General features: G+C 40.2%; 1 protein-coding gene across 4 annotated transcripts in view; it reads right to left on the bottom strand.

Annotated features, from left to right (window-relative positions):
- Window positions 1-20,777, bottom strand: part of unc5a (unc-5 netrin receptor A) — a 130,320-nt gene that overhangs the window by 66,862 nt on the left and 42,681 nt on the right. The window lies entirely within an intron of this gene.

The following is a 20,777-nucleotide window of genomic DNA, read 5'->3' as shown; positions in this document are numbered from 1 at the left end:
ATGTAACTGCTTCCATTCTACTGGGAAGATTTGCTACAGGGCTCTGGAAAACCTCCATGAGTAAGGGGGCCTGACCATCAAATTCTAGAATGGCTAGCGCTTCTATTTTTTGTCATGTTTGCGGTTACTTCATTTTTGACTAAAGATGGGAAAACTTTCTTTCACACACAATAAAACCAAATTAGCAAAATTTCCCCCCAAAAATTTCAACAGCTTCATATCATTATATTAGGTGCAAGTGGTCTTTTTTTATTTTTATTTTGGTGGCACTGCGGATCTTTGAGCGAGTGTGGTCAGGTTGTGCTACTAATGGGTCAAATGTGTGTGTTGTGGCAGCGGATACGGTATTGAATATCGCCGGAACTCAAAAATAGAGCTGAGCAGGGGTCCAACACAGTCAGGTTTCAAAGGAGACGACCGACATCCGCATCGTATTAATAGTAAAGATAAATTACTTAAACGTTGAGCTGCCATAAAATTGATATCTGACAATGCATTGCAATAGATATGATATGAGAATTACGTATATATCTTGTCACACCCTGTCCAATTTAAAAGGCTAATGACAGATGGACAGTGATGGTGAGAGAGTGTGTGACGTGGAGCACAGTTGGCAATGACAGAGCTTAGCCTTGTGTGCTCTTGGTGGGATCAGTCCATGTTTTCACCTCAGCTCTTAATCGTGAGACATTAAAAATCACTGTTGATGGACTGTTGGCCATAAATCCTGTCAGCGACTAGGCCACTTCACAGACTTCAACGAGGACCCTAACTCTTCCCATGAACCTATTAAAATAAAATTTAATAAATAAATAAATAAGCAAGCAAGCTCAGCCAGGGTACATAGAACCTCATGGGAAACACACGATACATTTTTTTTCCCTGATACACTATATGGCACCTTGAGGCCTGCTGTGAAGGAGGAGAACGACATCGGCAGTGTCCATACATGCAGAAGCTGTCCTTTAGGAGCACGACAGTACAATTGACAGCTGAGTTCTGTACTTGCCGACAAACGCTGAAGAGAAACGCTGAATGCAAGTCGGAAGCCTGCGGCACAGCACAAACGCCGACTCCCTCCCGAGATTTTGAAGTTGAAGCGGGAGGGACAGGACACAGGCGTGAAAAGAAGGAAATAACCACTTTATGCCACAGACACTCAAGGGAGGCCAGTAAATCGCCAAATAAAACCCTTTTAAGAATAGATATTAATTTACTGCCTTGAATCCAATATGGCTGACAGAGGAGGCATTAACAACCTTCTCCATCACTCCCCATGCAGCAGGAGAAAGCCTCATCTCTCCTAATGAAACGGCAGCGCTTGTGATGACCTTTCGCTCAATTCTTCCTCCCCTCCCGGCCTCCTACGTGCGGCCCACTGATGTTCATGTCACAGATATTAGATAGTATCGTAAACACCAATCCTTGGATGAAGACATTTTCCATCAGTTCCTCCCCCACAACACATTAATACCTCTCCTTTCGGAAGCACCCTCATGTGCTGACTCGCTAATCTATCAGGCTGAGATACAGTGACGCACACCATTGCCGCTGAACTCCATTAATGTTGCGTGTACACGTTTAACTCTTAATGAAAACTAAATGTGCTGTGTCCGATGAAGGACATGCATCACTTGCTGACACATTGCCTTTTTCCTATTTTCTGAGCCCATTTTAGGATTGGGGGAGGAAAATTAACATGACAGCTCAGTATGAAGTACAGTATTTGCATCAACTGGATGTGTCAAAGTGGTGAGGGATGTTTTGGTGAGACAATTACTTTAAAGAAAAGCCATCATTTAAATGAAAATGCTCATAAGCCACCAGTACTGTTCCGTTCGACAGTATAGCTTGGGAGACGCTGATCAGGGGTGCACTTCTGAAAGTCACAGTACCAACAGATGTCGTAAAGTCTGCAGCCATCATGTCTTACCAAACTGCCGATGAAGACACTACTCAGATGACGTATGACCATTATCTGACTTGTTCCATTTTGGACTTAATTTTGAGTGGTACATGTCTTTTTTTCTGAATTGAACTGTTCTATAAGTATTAAGACTGCTATGAATTCCCTTTGCAGTCCTAGTGATGTCTGTCAAGATGAATTATGCCACTCAGAGTTGCCATAGCAAAAGTTTTCAAGGATGCAGCTCATTATTCTCAATCAACAGCATCTCTGCTTCTCAGTAAGCTCTAAACTCTGACACACTGACATGATGAAGGGCTGATGAACATGTGACAGCGTGAACTCATCGCCGGCTTTTCATTCGAGGGTCACATTGAGCACTTAACTGCACTTGGATGCTCCCCCACTTGGTGTTTTCGTGTGAGCCCACTCGTGTGTTGGGGGTTAGTCTTGCATTTAACTACCCACACTTTGGGTTAATGAGGTCAAACACGTAATATCTTTTGAAAAGGAAATTGTCATTTTATGGGAGGACATTCTGGTCACGCGCTGTTTTATATCAAACCCATAATGAAGGGCTGATGTGTAGTAAATTGGCTTAGATTATTGTCATGACACAGTGTACTTCAAAGTCAATGTGCACACACAAACAGGTGCACGCGCGCACGCGCACACGCACACGCACACACACACACATACACACACACTCAACACAGAGGGAGTATCAGCCACTTAACAGAGTCCTTGCAGGTCAATGCAGAAATCAAATAGACATCCAGCAGCACTGCATCAGTTTCCGCTGAGTGTGATTGGCTGAAACCACAATTTAAATCAATATTATATTAGCCAAGCATAGCAAAGGGTGCTAAATGACACCATCCAATTTTGTACACCTTTACATTACCCATTTTTTAATAGAAACATTGAATGCTAACCAATAAAAAACAAATGCAACATACAGATTTGATATTTGTCTGCAGCTGCTCTTCCCTCAAGAGACAATTTGACTGACCTAAAATACACAAAACAGCCCACACACAATCCCAACAAGGGTGCACCAGCTGCCAATGTTCCGAGCCATCCTGTCCGTGGCAGATTTTCCCTCTGCACATGGGCCACAACATCTCCTCGGTCCAGCTGACCATGTCAACTCCCCAGTGAGGCACTGACGACATGCACAAGAGATGATGAAAAAAAAATCCTCAAGGACGTTGCACTCTAAAGGAAAAATCTAAAAAAAAATCCAAAGTCATGTTGAACTGGGTTTGTTATATTCTCAATTATTTGCCAACACAGATCCACAAATCATCATGTTTTATCACTACTTTTACTCTCGAACTGGAGCACAAAATTTCTTAATGTAAAGCAGCATGAAAAAAAATGACAGAAAAAAGCACCCTTCTATTTTTTAAGTATATATACCAAAATCCACCATTTGATCAATATTCTTAGAACAAAACATGAACTTTTATTTGATTTAATTATAATTTTGGCCTCAGATATCGGTTATCGGCTTCCTTGAATGCCAATAATCTGTATTTGTAGCAGCCTTAAAAAAACATAGTCTATTTTGACTCTTTACCCAGCCAATTGTCCGTGATTATTCTGAAACATTTTACAAACAAACACAAATAAATCAAGTAAGACATGCAGAGTCGTGGGTGTGCTGCTTGTGTTTTTAATAACCTGCCATTCTCATTCTGCTGGCAACTATAAATAATTTAATTGTTAATGCATAGTCACACCTTGTGAAATATGGAAATATATTTACGGCATAGATTTCTTAACTAATAAACAATTGTGCAACCTCTACTCGAGCACGTTAGAGTCATTGCAGCAGGGTTTATGGATTTTTATTTACATATATTAATATGGTGTCATGTGCCTAAAGGAAGGCATCACTGAGCAAGGAGAGCGTGATCATGTGATGACCGGCAGCCATAACATGTTTTATGACAACCTTATAATCTCATCTGGAAATAATGCAATTCCAGTTACTATCCAGAATAATCAACCATTTCATGTTAGGCTGTCATGAAATACAAAGCTTCTGTAACCGTTCGTGGTTAGATGAATTGGCTCTGCAATGGCTTCATATATTTACTGAGCAATCGCCCTGAATATTGAGAATGAGGGGAACAAGAATGTTGCTTATGTTAAGTTAAAAATAGTATAAATAAGCAGTTGACAGAGTAAACAATGCAAGTGATCAAACGCAGGAAGAGAAACAAAAATGGGATGTTAAAAAAAAAGCCAGATATAATAGAGTTCACAGTTGACGGATGACAAATATTTACCTTCACATGTCACAAATCCAAATAAACATTCCGCGATAGGAAACATGCATCACGAGAGCTGAGGGGAAAAAACGATTTTGTGCAAACAACTTGGAATGAGGAAACATAGATTCAGATGACTGAACCAAACTGCTCTCCTATCAGACAGTGGGAGATGAAGAATTATGTATGTACATAAGGACATAGGCTTGAACAGAAAAGCTAAAAGATGTACACGTTTGTGCCGTTATGCTCAGCGTGGAAATAATCAATCACCGGCAGGCACACAGTGAGATAACGCGCCTTTGCAAAACATTAAATAAACATGTAGCACAGCAACCAAATCACATCACGTTGGTGTGACCAGTGGAAGGAGATGGAGACCTCAGACGTGATATAAAGGTGGCAACTGGAAGGACAGAAGAACGGGACTGGGCGGGGGAGCAGAATATAAATGATTGGAACTCATTATTGCAATTTCCCTCCATTCAAATGAAGAGAAAATTGGCTGCTAAGCATTTACATTGATGCGGGCCTGTACATCTGTGCGCATACATTAATTCCGGATACTAATGATGCGCTGCAGACGCCGAAGCACGATGACAGTATTTCCATGACAGATGTGCTCCAGAGGCCTGGGTCACATCATCAACTTTGAGAATTGCCTTCAAAAGCTTCTCGCATAAATCACCTTGCGGGGCGGCGTTTTCGGTGATTAAATAGCGTTTCGGGCCGTGTCAAATAGTGTGTCCAACGGAAAAGAACTGAGCTGTTAGTTTTGTAAATAAAGTGCACAATAGCGACACGATTAATAAGCGTCGTAGCTTTTGAACAGGAGCACTCACTGCTGCTTATTGGAGCTCGTTGATGTTTATTTAATACATGCTGTCATCGATGTGAAGGAACATCTCAGCGTGGTGTCGCAGGCCCCCGACTGCCCCACTTGACGTCGTCTTAAAATACTCATTTTTCTTGAAACCTGCAAGACCCTTTCAGGTTTGTGCTGATGTACAAGAGATGGCATTTTGAGGCGCCTGTTTAGAAGGCAGCTTTTGCATTTGATTGTTTAAATGCGTGTGCGTGCATGTGTGGGAGAGAGAAAGAGAGAGAACAGCTGGGAGTCTATATTTGTGTACAGTACATAACAGCAAGCACACTAACACGAGAGGGATTGATTCTTTCCGATGCGACAACTGTCTTACTCCTCTAAGAAGCGTCATTACTTTTGCGAGTCCTTTGACTGAATGAAATTTCCACTGATATGAGTGACATCCATGCGGTGCCAAAGATGAGACTATCCCCGGTCGTTGCATCCTCTTGGCGGCGTATTTTTTCTCAACGTGTTGTTTGTTTGTCCGTCCAAATTGTGCAAAAGCTACCGGGTACTGTTTCAGAAGTCAGGCCAAAAGTCCCCTAGCTCCGTTCCAGTATCTATATTGTTTCTATTGAAATACTAAAACACAGATTTGTATGGAAAAAAAAGCAAGCATACTGCAAATGGAATGTAATCTAGAAGCACAGTTCAAAGTGGCATATAATAGAAGAGAAGACATTTGGCCGAGCACAGTTAAACATGTTTCCGCAGTCCTATTGCCATCAGTGTACTTAAACCAAGGTTTATTCACAGGCTGTGGCTCAGAATAAACCCTGCTATAAATATTCCAATTACAATGCATTCGCTTGCATTCTCATTCCTTGGTCCTTATTAAAGTGCAGTGAGTTCAATTAGTGTGAGTGTGGCTGGGTGTGTGGGTGTGTGGGGGGTGGAAATGATGCCTTTCCAAGATGGACTCAGAGTTGGTCTACTCCAACTCGTCATGCAGAGCAAAGGACAAATTCAATATTTGCCAGCTTGGATTCCATTGGATGAATTTGGTCAGCAGTGAGGATTACCTCACTGTTGAAATAGAGTTACGATTAGATCAGTAAAACTTGTACCTTTTCTTCTCACTGTGCCTGAGCAAAATGAAAGAACATGTTAACGCGAGATGTTCCGTGTGGAAATTCAGTCATTCGGAAATTCAATCCCTTCTTTTCCCTCCCTCTGAACAGTGTGGACTGTCCAAATCATATTAGGAAGGGTCGCTATAGTGTGTCTGGGCCCGTTTTCCGCACAGATCAAGGCACCACATTTGGGACGCATGCTGCTTTGGTCTTAGTGGTGTCTTTATAGCATTACCCTTCCAAGTCCACCGGCGGCGGAAACGCCTTCTCGTAATTTTGGTGTTCTTTTGACGCGAGGACAGTTAGAGGACTTCAGTGGAATAACGACGAGCGGAAAATGAGCCAACAACTTCATACGCTGAGAGCACGTCGCTCGTTAGCTTTGACTTTATGACATTGGTGATTTACTTGTGTAATGCAAATTTAAATGAAATAAACAACATGCTTCAAAAGCTTAATGAAGTCCATTAGGTTCTCTGGAACAAACCAAATGTTTAGATGAGAATGTTTTTCTCGTGCTCACGTAAGACTTTTCTCGTCATTCTGAGAAAAAAATGCCAATTTCACTAATGGGTTTGTGAGTTATTATAATAACATCTGGGTCCTTCTCACAAGTACTATTTCACTTGATCAGCTGTGAAAATGTAACAGGAGCTTTGATCTTGTAAAACAATTTAGTCACAAGCACGACAAGTGGTTCATATAGTGCGACTTCAACACACACTACAGTTTTTCCCATACAGGGTGAAATTTCAACATGGCCACATAATCCATCTCGACCATCTCAAAAGGAAGCACTACATGCCAGAACCTAGCTCAGGGGTGTGCAAACTACGGCCCGCAGGCCACATCCGGCCCATGGGGCCGTTTAATCCAAACTTGAATAAATTGTATTAATTTTTTTGGGGGTCATTTTCCCTGCAATTACTATGTTTCCCCAGTAGATGGGGAAGCGCCCGCCCGCGCATTTACTCCCGGGAGCCGTGTCAGAAAGCTCGGTGCACACTCACAAGTGCGTGTGCGTGCGTACTCAGTAGTACGTAGTAATTTCATCTATCAGTGCCGAATTTCGAGTGTAGGCTGTGACGTCAATATTCTCGTAATTCGCGCGCTGAGTTTTCAGATACAGTTTTACGCTAATGCCACCCACAAACCTTCCCCTGGAATCCTTCCATTAAAATGAGTGGCCCGAAGAAAAGAAAGGTGGACAGTGAGTGCCGAATGTTAAAAAAGAGTGGACAATTTGGCTCGACCTACGTGTGTGAGAAGACGTTCAGCCACATGAACGTCAACAAAGCCCGTCACAGATCTAGGTTAACGGACCGACACTTCGGCTCTATCCTAAAAATTACCACAACAAATTTTACTCCAGACTATGATGCACTAGCCAAAAAGGGAAACCAACAATACTATTGATTTCTTTATTACTTTATTTAGATGTATTCTTTCACTGATTCTTCAAGATGATGTATTTGGTCAGAATGTTTGCCGTTGGATGTGATTTCGCCTCATTAGATAAACATATTTCATAAATCTGACCTGCAGGCGCTGAAGTGATGGAAAATGTTATTCATCATAACAGTGTCGTATTTAATAAGAATCACTGATAGTAGTTTTTTGGTGAAATATTTTTTTAATGCTGTTAATAAATGCATTTGTTTTCAAAAAGCTTTTTTTTAATATCCATGCTTTAGTATCTACTAAAAGTAAAAACCTTCTATGCGATTTATATTACTTCACACAAACACTACATCCATCTGCTCCTGGTTCGGCCCCCCGGTCAAAATTTAAAACCCAATTCGGCCCGCAAGTCAAAAAGTTTGCCCACCCCTGACCTAGCTGAACATGCACAATGGCGGAAAAGGATACCTATAAAAGTGACAAGAGCACAGGGGAGCCTATAAGTCAAGTCTGTTGACTATGTTCAGCAATACATAATCGCTATTGTGACAGAAATGCCCAGAGTTCCAGGCTTAAAATGTTCTTTGTCTTTGATAAAATAAAATGTAAGGATGGCATTTCTACATGTAGTCCAACGAAGCCCATTCTGCAAGACACATTTTTAGGAGGAGGATTCCTCATGGCTTGACTCCAAATATAAATGCAAAGCTTAAAGGAGTCACCTGCTTGAGCTTGATGCATTTCAGCCACAGAGATTTTAACATTTCCTGACATAAGCGGATACAATCCTTAGAAGAAGTAAGGCTGTTAGGAGGGACAGACAGAGTCGTAGTCTTTGCCATCCCAGGCACGCACCAGCCTTTGGATTTGAAGACTCCTTGCGCTCAGTCGGAAATGAGGTTAAACTCGAAGCAAGTTGATTACAGAAGAAACAGACAGGCGGGGGAATGAGGCATTCTTAAATCGTTGACATTGTAAAAAATAATGGGAGGAAAAAGGAAGGCAAAGCCAAGAAACTATTATGTTATCAAGTTAATCCTTTAATTACCGGATATGCCTACAGCTAAAATGAGAGGTTTTGCATATTGTATTTCACAACTGTGGAACTATTTCCTTTGCAGCATGTGAGGTAGACTGCCAGAAACGGCAGGAGCTTTGGACTTCAAATGAGTGCTTTGCAATTTGGCTTGTAAACATTACAAATCGAAATAAAGTCAAAGGGCTGGCTAAAGCATGCTTTAAGTACTTGGGTGGGCATAATGATTTAATTGATGCTCAAGAACTGAGTCGATTGTCATTGTTGATCGTTAATGTTAATCGTGTCTTGCGGGGGAAAAACAAAAACGCAAAATAGAGAAAAGTACTGTCTGTTGATGTAGTCTCAATTACTTTGCAGCTGAAAGAAAAAACTGTCAGCTCCATGCACACTATCATTACAGCACAACCCTTCTACATATTATTCGTAAGAGTACAACACGGGTATTACAGTGGGAGTTCAGAAAATTGCCATTAGGGTTGAAAGATTTTAAATTGTGCCCCCGTCCCCCACAATATTGCAATTTAATGCCACCTCCTGCTCTTGAACTCAGTCACGTTCGCAGTGACGCACATTGCTCAGAGGCACGCCCCGCGCTATCAGTGTGTATTTAAACGCTGTTCTCCCGTCACTTATAAAGTAGCGCATTCGCGAAAAGTGAAGCGCAAAGTGGCGAGGGATCACTGTATTAAAATTTTAGAATATTTACCCCCCCGCCACCACAGTATATTGATTCAAAGGCTCTGCCAAAATGAGGTTTAATTTAGCGAAATGACCAACATTCACAAGGTCAGAGAGTACACACATTTGGTGACAAAATGCTTCTGTCAGACATTTGACACAAACCGATGTAAACATGGGGAACCCAGCGACACTTTCCGAGTAGCATGTCCCTGTGACTACTTGCTCCAGCTCATCTCATCAGTTAGCCTTCGCTCAATAAAGACCCGGGTCGGACCAAATTGGAAGATTAGTCACAATCAGAGTGATGGATCGTGGGGGGCTTCCTCGGTGTCGCACGGTGCATCCGAATGTAACGCAAAGAGATGATCCATAGCAAGTGTCACCTGGTTAAATAATGGCAGAAGCTGTGTTACAAAATAACACCTGCTCAGCAAACACACACACAGTACACTGTAAACTAAGACACAAGCTTCGTATCTGTTTATGTTGTCAATTTAAAATAATGTCTTGACTTAAGCTGAGTGCCGACATAAGAACAATACGCTAGATCAACCTAAAGGGTGACTCACAACACGCACAATTTTATTGCTGCTCCTTAAAAGTCGTGTTAAGTTACAGAAAATCAACTTTTTTTTTAACATTTCGGTTGTCTTCAGCATCTTTGAGTGTTCTGAGAAGCTCTACATTAATTCGAAACAAGCTTCGCAGACAACAGATACCATTCAAATGAGTAGAGCAAAAAATAAAAATAAATGCAGGGTCCACATCAAGATTTACTTAGTAACCCCTAATTACAGGAGCAAATGAATAGGTTCATAGGTCCAAAGTTATTATCCAGATAGCGCACCGAAATAACATGCTCAGGTCAAATGTTAATGCGGAATCCAGGTGAACAGATTAGTGCATAAACAATCTTCGTTAGCAGCCTGACAAGCGCTGATGAACATAAAGCAGCAAAGGATGATGAGAACGTTATTAGCTAATCTTCAGCCATGTAGTTAAAAACGGATGATGGCGCTCATAATCAATGTGATTCTTCCTCTGGGTACCGTGGTTTGAAGGTTTTCAAGGCCAGAATAGAGAGAAACTCAATCATCTAGTACCTACTGCATATTTTTAATCAAACCGAAAACAATCTACCCAGCAAACCTGACAAATAGTACCTTGCTTAGTTAATGCTCTCCCCTGTTACATAATTCATGCAAAACGCAGGGGCTAATATGAAGTCAGATCCAATGTCTCAATGTTACATGCAGTCCTTTTATATCGCATTCCAACTATAATCTAAGCAGGAGGAAAATAACAAGAGCCACAAGAACAGAAGATGCAGATATGCCGCAGCGCCAATATCAAAGAAGCGCGTTTAGCATTATGATTGCGAGGCTTTGGACCAGAACGAGAACCACAACAAAGAATTATCAATACGTGTGTCTACCTGCCTATGAATGAAAGACAAGGCTGGTTATCTGATATAACAGCAAACTAAAGCATATCTGAAACGTTTCCGCACATAGGGTATCATAGGGTATAGTGTTCAGAAGAGAAAAACATCATTTCAAAGTGAACAGGTTAGAATTTATTCCCTTTTGTTTCACTACAACTAAAAGTACTGACAGAGGGAAAGAGCCAAACGTACACACAAATACGTAACTTTTGAATAAAACTTAGCCCCTCTTCCTAATTGCTTGGAAAGTTCAATTACATGAGTGTGCAAAATGTTTCATCCAGACACAAAAAGACAAACATTAGGTGAATAAAAATAAGCCTCAAGCGTGTGAAAACACTTCACACCAGTCAAATTCAAAATAACAGGTCAAATGCAGCTAGTGTTCTCTCACAGTTTTAAAAGCTGTCTGTAAGCTGTATAGTAATGGGTGTTATCATCGAGTATTTAATTGATTGTTACTTAGGTCAATTGCGAGGACTTCGTTGTCATTGTGTTTATCAATTGAGGCCAAATTTAGGACAGTACACTGTTCCGAGAATATCACCTTTGATAGAGAATTGATTACTTGTTAACTTTCAGCATGGTTGAACAATAAAGTGTAGTCAAGATACAAAAGCTACAAAAACATTGAACATATTGAAATACAACAATGAAGGAGAAAATATTAACATTAAATCAGACCATTTACTTTTTACACATTCCAAATTATGGATTTTATATACGTACTGCAATGAAACACCGCTTTAGAAATACTCAAGAGGAAATGTGCAACGCCCACGAGCTCTTTGTATTGCAGCATGAATGTTAAAAAAATACTGTAGATATTTGCAAAGCATTGTGCACACATTGGGTTTATTTTGAGAAAATACTGGAGATAGCATGCAAGCAAACATACTGTTACTGTTTTAGAGTTAGCATCAGTCCTGATACACACTATTTCTGCATACCGCATTTTCCGGACTACAAGTCGCTCCGGAGTACAAGTCGCACCAGCCATAAAGTGCATAATAAAGAAGAAAAAGACGTGCTATATAAGTTGCATTTGGAGGAAATTTATTTTATAAAATCTAACACTAAGAACAGACAGGTCATCTTGAAAGGCAATTTAAAATAAAAATAGAATAGAAGCAACAACAGGCCGAATAATTGTACGGTAGGCTCACGTTACATGACACATAAACAACGAACTGAGAACGTGCCTGACGTAACATATTAAGAGTTATTCAGATAACTATAGCATAGATGACATGCTAACAAGTTTACCAAACCATCCGTGTCACTCCAAATCACTAAATCCAATGTAAACTTCATCCTCTGTGTCACTTTTAAACAACTCCGCTAACTAGAAGATACGGCGCTTCCTCTTCTACGTGGCTTACGTCAGACTCATCGTCAGTTGCAGTTCCAATTATTCCACAGGCCTAGAGCGCCCTCTTGCGGTTTAGTGTGAGAATAACATGTGAAATGATATAATAATGTGTTAATAATTTCACACATAAGTCGCTCCTGAGTATAAGTCGCACCCCCGGCCAAACTATGAAAATAACTGACTTATAGTCCGTAAAATACGGTATATAGAAGAAAAGCAAGCCATAGCAATATCAACAATTTAACTTTTTTCACCTTGACATGTTCTCCTGTAAATGCTCATAACATTTGGGCAAATAGTAAGAATGAAAATGATTAGACTCACTCCAAAATACCGAGTTACAAAGAGTGGGGCCGAAGGGACGGGCAAACTAAACTAATTTACTACTAATCAGAAACTAAAAACCAACATCTTCACTTTGTCTTTAATCAGGAGTTGCTCTCACACAGAGCACACATCAGTAAAGTGAAAATGAAAGGGAACATGTTAAAAAAATCCCAGCTTCTGCTTTTCTCACTGACACGCTAATTTGTCTTTTGCAGCAACGTGACTAGACTGATGTACAAAAAGAAGCAGAAGATGACAGAGGATGATGCACTTGAGCACAGCACTTGTTCTTTTTTAACCCAGCAGATCAGATGTAATGTTTGAGGCTTCAAGTTGCTTTAGGCACTGTCTGCTGATGCCGACATAACGGAAAACCTCAAACCTGCCATTACAGCATCACTACAACTCTTTGGCGGACTGACTGAAGGCTCTTTAAATAGAGGCATTGAATATGGAAAAATAACTTCTAATATGACACCAAACTTTGGAGATTGCATGAGCTCACAACGTACGGATGACATAGGTGTGCTCTGCCAGTTGTCAAAATTCTGCCAGAATGAACTCAAACTCACTTGTGACCCTGAATCAGGTAAGCAGAAGAACAAAATGGATGAATGGACATTATTTCCTACTGCACTGCAATTCAGCAATACATCTTCTGTTGTACCTGTAATAATATTTATATTAGTGATTTCCAACAGTTAAGCATGGAACCTTTAAATTTAAAATTCTATGACAAGGCGTAAATCTAGATATTTGATTAATTACAGAAAGTAATAAGAAAACAAACATTCTGTGTCCTAGTTACACACAAAATTATTACTGATTTATAGGGCCAGGCTGATATTAGCTTTTTGAGAATCAGACATTTGTTTTTGTTTTTAAACACATAACACAAGGATAATTACTACATTGCAGCGTTCCATCTTTCCACCAAAAAAAGTTAAAAAAAATGTACGAAAACTGACGATTTTTTTTCTGTTAAGTTAAACAATGGACAACGTGTTGTAAAACCGTTACATTTGTTTATCGCACTAAGGTTTAAGGGACTCAAAAAGCAATACTTACTTTAAAAAATACTAAAAATACTTACCAAATACTTTTACATGGGATACACACACACACACGTATGTATATGATACTATGCTACCAGATATCGGAATCATCCTAATAAATGGTGCTACATTGTATTCAATATTGATACAATATTGTTTGAAGCACTCTTGATGGTCCTTAGATATTTCCACAAATCACTGTGAAAGATTATGGATTCAATCAAGTAGTCTTCCTCTAGAAAATGATATCGAATCTAACACACTAGCCTGCTCCTGGACGCGTTACACCTGCAGAATGGAGAAATGGCTCCTCAGTGCTATTACAATGCATTAGGAGTGGTGATGTATAGGATATAGCTTTTACCAGTCACCACCCTATAGGGCTTGTGGAGGCCCAAAACATGTTAAAAGTTGGAACAGCTCTTAGGTTATTTATCTCAAACTCTCAGATAGGGACATCATTTTGAATTGATGGTAATGTTTGTTCAGCGTGTGTGCATTCCCATAAGTGAACGTACAAAACCAATTGAATTGAGTTGTGACTGCCAACACAACCAATAAATACTGATTTCTCAACATCCTCAAAAGGCATTGTGCATTTATTTCATCTGCCGTCTTCTCACTATCTCACATTGAGTTGCAACAAAAGACCAAGCTGGAGTGTCCAGAACTGATGCTGAGAGAAATTGAATTTAGCAGCACAATGGTAAGCTTGTATAGCTTTTCTCTCACTTTAGCAAAAGGGTTATGGCCTTTTTCACAATACACAAACTCCTCAAGTTGTCCTTGAAATCCTCTCTTTGTGACTCAGCCCATTCAATATGTCACCACGCCAATTGCAACTATAAAAGACAAACAAGAAAGTCAGCATGATTGTTTTGTTACTGTAGCGTACATGAGCTTGCTAGACTCTTGAATTCTCCACAAAGAAAAGCAACAATAGTTAGTATGGGGTTCCTTTTCCTTTGCTGCTTTTCCAAACCATTTAGAGCTGTGATGGCCACGCTCCACATTACTCGGTAGAAATGGCTTCCGCAGCATACCCACCCGCTTGAATAACCACAAAGCATTAGGTGACAAGAAATAAATAACTTGAGACCGGCAATAGAGGCTAGCTCTGAGTCCAATGGAGAGACTGCATGAGGGCTGTCAAATCTGTAGTTAGAAAAAAGGGAACGGCAGTCACTTGCCGTCTCAAGTGCATAAAAGCAATTCTGTTGTGCGGTAAAGAAAGGAATGGCGACAAACGTCAAGCTGGGCTTTTTGGAACGTAAAACTACCAGGCAAAATGTTTCCTTTGAAAGCACTTGAATGAATACTTGAGTTTTCAGATTGCTTGTGTACAGATTGCTGAAATGTGAACTTTGGTGAGGTATTTCCATTTGTGATAATTGTCATCAAGTGTAGAAAATAACGTAGTAAATCTACAGTATGGAAAGATAAAGGATGTTTTTCTTTCGCTACAATTGAAAACAATTTCCAGGCATCTCACAGTCTGTCATGCAAATGGGCCACTGCTCTCCCCGCCCTTGTACTGTCTTTTTTTTTTTTTTTTTAAACAATGACGGAGAGGTAAAGAAACTGTGTGAGGGCAGTATAATGTAAATTTGCTTCACTGTTAGATCATAATCTGGGGGACATCGCACTTAGACTGTGGTTTGGAGCCAAGTAATGCACTCTGTTTTTACTGTCGCTTCGAGACATGATTAATCAATATTCCTATCAAAGATATGAATGGAGGTGGCTCAAGGACAGTTTTCATTTTCCATTTTAACAAAAACCTTTAGTGACAAAAAGCCTCTGTTGTGCACATTGGTATTATGATATCTTTATTGCCCTTGAGATTGTGAAGATTGACTTAACTAAGATCTGTTTAAAATGTACAATTTGAACTATTTAATGTGTCGCTGTCTTAGTTCTATAATGAATCCACATTTCGAAAAAGCACTCTGATCCTGTCTGACACACAATCCGATTCCGAAGCTAAGTGGCACGTCGTACAGCACAAAAAGCAGTGCAAGTGGAGACTGTTATTAGGTTATCATCAAGGATCGTAATCAAACAGTCAAACCGAAAGATTCACTGTGAAGAGTTCATAACCGTTAGCATAAAAGAAACATACGTATATTAGGATATTAGTTGTTATTAAAAAGAAAGGTCAGAAACCAAGGAGAAGTTGGTCATTCCAGGACAAGACAAGGAGACTAACATATTGTAGTTAACATACAGTATACCCTATTCAAATCTTGTTCAGAACCAAAATGTTTAAATTTCCATTAAATCAAATAAGAACAGTCTTTTGCACAAAGCATACAAGGTCAAATCCGAGGAACAAATCGTATTGTAAATTGTATTTCAGCGGTCACCTTTCTGAAGCTGAGAGCTCCTCATCCCATACTGCGACAGGCTAACAGCTACACAATTCTGAAATATCATATCACATTTCCTCTAATTATCTTTCATAATATTATTGGATGTTAAGTATAATTAAGAATTTGCATTTGTATCAAGACAATGATTATAATTTCTCTTTTCAAATGGTCACACAACAATCCTGGGAAATCACAATGTTCAAACGCCGGTTATCTATTCATAGAACAGGCCCACGGGCTACCGTACTCATGTGGTCCTTATGGGATACCTGGTGGGAACCAGGTTGGTGACCCCTGCTGTATGTAGATGCACTAAAACCACAACCTGGTTTTTAAAGCATACTCAACCTAGGCTGTTCTACTAGGGGGTAAAAAAAAACACCTAATTAATGAATCCTTAATAGTTCTGTCATTAATTGTTCAAGGACCTGCATTATATTACTAGTACATACTACGTTAAAAAGGGACCCGATAGACAGAGGGCCCAAAAGTTGCAGTATGGGTATGAAATCTATCTTTTCTGACATCATTCCTGAAATCTTCTGACACACTTTATACATGCTAAACCCATTTTATCCAATTTACAATTGAAGGACGACAGAACAGGACTCTCAGAATCTATTGAACTCATGAAGCAATTCAATGTCATCCTGAGCATTTGCTGCCTGAAGCAGTTGTGCCAGAGAAGATTTCTGTTTGGCTTTAAAAGATGTGTTATTTCTCTTCTGGCATGCTACAGACTAGTTGGGATTCAATAAACAGTGTCTCCATCGATCGCAGCCTAATAGGGCGCTCACTTTTGTCTGCATAGTTTCAAGAGTCAAAATGCCCAACTAGTCATGACAACTTGTCCCTGGTTGGGTAGTTGTCAGTCAAACGCCCGTTTGCTGCCCCTTCATGTGAGATTCAATAGCAGGGTAAACATTTTCATCACCTGTGCTGTGACGCCTGCACAGAGATCACATTTCAATTCTCTGCCAGTCAGCTAACGTATGGATCTGCTGATGCGCCGCGACTAGGCCGGGCTGAGCCTCCCCAACAAGCACAAGGGCCAGCTGTTGCGACTCATCTGTCGCGCGGGCATGCGCTCTGATTGCCGTAAACCTAACCTTCTTTCCTGCTGCACACAAGCCCATCATTTTTGGGAAAATGATCAACTTCCTGCCCCAGTGCCAACGGAAGAATGCGGATTATGATGGGGAAAATGAAAGAATGATGCATTGAATACACCTGTTGGAGATACTTGGATTCAAGTTTTCAGAGAGGCTGAAGCAGAGGATCTTAATGTGGCATAAACTCTGTTGATTTCATGTTCACCAATGATTAGTGGTGATGGATGAGTGGGGCAATCGACAACGATTATAAAATTCATTGGCAAAATTACCCACATTTGTATTAAAAAACATTTGTCATAGTACTGGGGCTTATTAGCAAGATTTCTTATGTAAATGGGAGCAGCAGCATCAGAGACGCAGAGATTTTTTTCATTCTGTTGAGAAAGATGAGGGAGACGCCCTTTTCAAAGTTTGAGCCCATGAACCCCACAAAGGTCTGTTCCTGCCCCTGCTGGCATGAATAATCACCCCTAGCTTTCCTGTAATGTGCTTTGGATGATATATTGAACCACATTTATTACTGCTCCACTTCCACCTGGCTGGGAGCAGCAAGCCGTCCATTAATAAAGAAAGGGCTGCAACAGGACAGCCAAAGACTATGTGATTAGATCTTCTGTAAAAGACAGAATGGCCTAATTGCTAAAAGTGGAGTCATGGGCAGCTCAAATTTGCCAATAGAGGGTCAGCCTGGATCAGGTGGTAGAGGACGTCGAGCAATTAGAATTTTGTTTGCTTGATCCTGAAGACCTGTGGAAAAAGAAAGCAACTCAACCATAATACTACATAGTACGCCGGTTGTCAGTATGAAGCTTCTTAAAAATATTAGCGATGGTCATTTGACCTTGTTATGAATTCCTGTTTCAAAGCCACAGCAGAGATCTACACGTTTGTAGTTTAACTTTCCAGAGATTACGTCTTGCGGCTAAATCAAATGAGCCTCTCTAGTCAGCTAAGAAAAGCTCTGTCTCTCACCCTCCTTGCCTCAAAACACCATTAATCAGTAAAGTTTCCACAATCAGAATTTACAGCAGTCTAGTAATGAATTATTCTATTGTCATGCTCATAATAAACATTGTGTCGAACAGTGTATGAATAAGTCAGTAATGTTAAACCACGCGGTCTGGATTTACACGACATGGCTTAACTCAGATTTTGCTTTGTTCTATAAATGTAAACAGATGAGTCACTTGGAAATACATCAAAAGTGACCAAATCCAGCCTTAGAGAACATAACAGCAAGTCACCCTATAAATGCACCCCATTTATCATCAAAACCAAGTCTGGCTCTTAGCAAGTTCAACAGTTGCTAATCCTTGTCCAAATGCATCCTTGCAAGCTGTATTTCATGGCTGCTGTCAACTCAGCGAAGAGGCAATGTAACAAACTATAAAGACACGTCAAACTTTCACGAGCAGACATGCAGGATATGCTAAAGATTAGTCCTGAATCCTGAGGGACTCATATTTGAATAAATATGGGCATAGCCGATAACACTGAACAGCTTTATTCAGTACGGCGGGGTACTTTACATACTGCCCTTGCGAGCTATGCAAAAGCATCGCTTTGTTGTTTTAATGACCTTTTTTCCACAGAAACCATTTTGACACAGAACAGTAAATATTAGGACCCATACAAATCCTCATCACTAAAACATAAAGGGGTGGCACATGGGCCAAATAATATTCATTTATGGTTCACCATTTGCAAAACCGTAGCAATTCACTTTTTTTTTCTGTGGAACACAGACCTCTTACCCAGGGCTGGTCAATGTAAATGTCATTTCAACCAAGAAGCAACTCGGGGACCACTGCTTTGGCGGAATATTATTTTAGTTTGCATCAAAGAAGGATAGACCTATAAAGGCTATTTATTTGCATTATCTGTATATCTATTTTGGGAATCTCGGCTACATTTGACATAATTTGGATGGGTAAATGATTCACAAAATTAGCTGGAAAATAAAACAATTCTAAATAATAAATTCATTTTATTTAAAAAAATATATATTTTCAGTTCCAATTTTGCGGACCACCTGCAATACTGCCACGGACCACTAGAGGGCTGCGGACCACCGGTTGACAATCTGCCATATAACATTCCAAATCCACAAAAAAAAGTCATTAGGTCTAGTCATGTCTGCTATCTAATGGTGAACTGTGATATTACAACATAAAACTACAGTGTACCCCTGCATTCAGCACCCGTAGATTTGCATATTGGCAGATTTTATTTCAGCATTTTTTTGGGGAGGAGTGGGTAGGGATATTTTATATATTTTTTTGCCATATGATTTTTTTGTGTACTTGTTATTTTTCTTGTGTGTGTGTGTGTACGTGTGTGGTGTGTGTTTAATTATTCAAGGAGCTACTCAGTGAAGCTGCTACCCAACCAGCTGTTCTTCATCCTTTGACCATCCCCGTGATGGTGTTTTTTTCAAATTCAATTTAAGTTACTGATGGCGTAGTGGTTAATTCCAATTTAAAGTACTTTTTGGTTTGGGACTTGGAGATCAATGTGCTAGTAAGCAGTTCTAAATCAGCTTTTTGCTGCAGTGTTGCCTGAAAGTTGTTGTTTCTCCTCCCAACCCTCATTCATCTCCCAACACTAGAATGTGCAAGCACTGCAAATGCATGGCTGCATTTGGTGAAGGTCAACAAGAGTTGCTGGCTGTATGTGCACGGATCAGCTCAGTATTACACTACTTGGGTTCTCAACACTGCAGTAATTTGAACCCACGTTAAAGTAAAGGTCAAACGCTACCCGTGATTACATCTGATCAACCAATAGCGGCAAGAATGCACCCGAGTGGCTACTTTCCAACATGAGTCAATTTTTATCCATTTCACTACCTGATGAAAAATGCAGCCCCCTCTCCCCCAATTTAATCTCATGTACCCCCCAATTGGGAAAAAACAGCCTTAAAACACCTCTTGATTGAAATCACTGCCAGAGGCAGAACCAATACAACCAACTCCAAGGAGGTGGTTTTGAGAAAGTGAGAGAATCATTGATTTTCAGCAGGAAATCATCACGGCAAATGAGAGCGCAGAAGGCAAATGGACTTGTTCAGCAGGAGATTCAGTTATCACTGTATTCTTTCATAGACATGGCGCAGTGTCCATATACCTCCAAGCTTTTGCCTATTAGGGGACTAGTCACTCGCAGAGGGAGTTTGCTCTTGTAAAGTGCAAATGGAAAGCACCCTCGAGTGAACCAAATTGTATGGCGTAGCGTTTGAAAGAAGCTTTCCAAAAATAAAAAAATGAGACAAGAACGATGTAACAGAAGCAACACAGAAATCCTGCTGTGGATTCAACGTGTTGCACTGTGGAAATGAGCCTCTTTGATGTTTGATTAAAAAATATTCTCTTTGCATCTCTTCTAAGAACGCGACAAAAATTAATAAGTCTGGTGTTAGTGGCCCGAAATGAAAGATAGGATAAACTCAGTTCACAGCATTGTGTTAACGCTCTTCAAAGTGGCAGAAATAGCTTTTCACAAATTTAAAGAAAAAACACTCTCAGTAAACCAACATTAGTCCTATAATAACAGTGCATGCAATGCAATTTGATATCACAGCAGTATTACTCCAAGGCTAAATGGGCTGTCGAAGTGTGTGTGTGTGTGTGTGTGTGTGTGTGTGTGTGTGTGTGTGTGTGTGTGTGTGTGTGTGTGTGTGTGTGTGTGTGTAGGGCGGGGGGGTGTTACAGTGTTCCATTTGCCAAACATTTCTGACAACTCTCAGTTTATAAATAAGTGGTGGGATCTTGTAATTATACCATGTGGATGTGATGGTGAAATAATGACAAATGTTTTTTATTTTAAGTGTCTTTGCTCCGCATATG

Source organism: Syngnathus acus, chromosome 10 (genome assembly GCF_901709675.1).
Source record: "Syngnathus acus chromosome 10, fSynAcu1.2, whole genome shotgun sequence".
In the NCBI taxonomy this organism is placed as follows: Eukaryota; Metazoa; Chordata; class Actinopteri; order Syngnathiformes; family Syngnathidae; genus Syngnathus; species Syngnathus acus.
Note: the sequence above shows the minus strand (reverse complement) of the source record. Positions and strands in the feature narration are given on the sequence as shown.